Raw genomic sequence first — 2,048 nt, 5'->3', positions numbered from 1 at the left:
GGACACAATAACCTAATCAAGCTTATCAGTTAAAACAGTCTCAGAGAATGGAAAGAGTGTGTTAATAGCTTCAGTGTCAAAGTGCAATATCTTGTCTATGAAATAAATTTTTTTAAACACAAAATTAAGTTTAATATCAAAAAACCCTGTCTAAACCTACTTTTTGACAATTCAAAAAGCGAAGAAATGCCACTTTGTAAGATTTAACAAATAAATTCAGATTTTAAAGGTATTTAAGGAGCAGAAGGAATCTTTAGGGAAAATACACATTGGAAAAGCCTGTATATCCTTATGATACATTTAAAAATCTACCTGTAAAGTTGGGACTCTATTCACACTTACTTGTACCTTTAACTTTAAAGACAGAAGTGGTACTACAGCTGTGCACAGAACGCGTTTAAAGATATTTTGCTGGATGATGAGATGCATCCTAGAGTCCAGAGGGAATTGGCTGGTGTAGCTGCCAAGACACTCTCCATCATATTTCAAAGGTCACGGCAGTCATGTGAAGTCCCTGGTGACTGGAGGAAGGGAAACATTGTGCCCATTTTTAAAAAGGGTAGAAAAGAGGACTCTGGGAACTACTGACCTATCAGCCTCACCTCTGTGCCTGGCAACATCGTGGAACAGATCCTCCTAGAAGATATGCTAAGGCACATGGAGGACAGGGAGGAGATTTGAAACAGCCAGCATGGCTTCACCAAGGGCAAGCCCTGCCTCACAAGACTAGTGGCTTTCTATGATGGTGTGACTAGATCAGTGGACAAGAGAAGAGCTATGTATGTGATCTATCTGAACTTCTGTAAAGCCTTCAACACAGTCCCTCACAACATCCTTCTCTCTAAATTGAGGAGATATGGATTTGATGGGTGGACAGTTCAGTGGCTAAGGAATTGGTTGGAAGGTCACAGGCCAGAGACTAGTGGTCAGTGGCTCGATGTCCAAATGGATGTCGGTGACAAGTGGTGTTCCTCAGGGGTCCATACTGGGACCAGTGCTTTTTAACATTTTCATCAATGACGTAGACAGCGACATCGAGTGCACACTCAGCAAGTTTGCAGATGACACCAAGTGGAGTGGTGCCATTCACACACCAGAAGGACGGGACGCCATCCAGAGGGACCTGGACAAGCTTGAGAAGAGGGCCTGCATGAACCTCATGAGTTTCAACATGGCCAAGTACAAGGTCCTGCACCTGGGTCAGGGCAACCCCCATTATCATTACAAGCTGGGGGATTGTCCTGGGTTTGGCCAGGACAGGGTTAATTTTCACCGGACTCCAGGAAGGAGTACAGCCGGGGGGGTGGGGGCTGACCCCACCTGGCCAAACAGAGCCCGGTATTCCATACCATGTGACATCACGCTGGGTTCCGGTGGGGTGGGGCAGCGCGGCAGGGACGTACTCGCGGCTCGGGAGCGTGCGGCGCTCGTCCTGTCCAGGAGAGCAGGTCTGTTGTGTGAGTTTGTGTCCTATTTTCTCCTTATTTGTATCGTTGTTGTTCCTGTTCCCTCTGTTTGCTGTTCTGTTAAACTACCCTTATCCCAACCCACCGGTTTCTGCCTCTTTCTTTTCATTCTCCTCCGCATGCCGGCGGGGGGAGGGGTGGCCACGTGGCGCTTTTGTTGCCGGCAGCAGCCGAAACCAAAACATTAAATTGGCGCCCAACGTGGGGCTTGAACCCACGACCCTGAGATTAAGAGTCTCATGCTCTACCGACTGAGCTAGCCAGGAGTTAAAACTGTTTTCATAGATTTTGTTAAAATTTATTACATGCATTTACTGTGTTAGTTAAAGTCGCTGGTAAAAATGTTTCTGACTTTGATCAAATGCCTCTGCTACGTAAATCCTTACTTGCTGTATGTGTTTGCCACTGTGCTGTTTGTTACCTCGGGAAAAAAGATCAGGATGATGATTTTGCTGTACTGTATGATATCGACTTATGATAACATCAATGTGCATGAAATTAGACTTGTGTTTGCATGCGGCACTGTGGTCATTTCTGTACCTCGGATCCTATGTCTTAGAATTTGTTAGCAATCAAACCCAG

At 45.7% G+C, this 2,048-nt stretch overlaps 1 non-coding gene across 1 annotated transcript; it reads right to left on the bottom strand.

The window, feature by feature from the left end:
- Positions 1 to 1,659: 1,659 nt before the first annotated feature.
- Positions 1,660 to 1,732, bottom strand: TRNAK-CUU (transfer RNA lysine (anticodon CUU)). The gene has a single exon. It is a non-coding gene; the product is annotated as a tRNA-Lys (tRNA).
- Between the last annotated feature and the right edge of the window lie 316 nt (positions 1,733 to 2,048).

This window comes from Opisthocomus hoazin, chromosome 1 (genome assembly GCF_030867145.1).
Source record: "Opisthocomus hoazin isolate bOpiHoa1 chromosome 1, bOpiHoa1.hap1, whole genome shotgun sequence".
NCBI lineage: Eukaryota > Metazoa > Chordata > Aves > Opisthocomiformes > Opisthocomidae > Opisthocomus > Opisthocomus hoazin.
The sequence above is the reverse complement of the archived record's forward strand: the minus strand, read 5'-3'. Positions and strand labels throughout refer to the sequence as shown.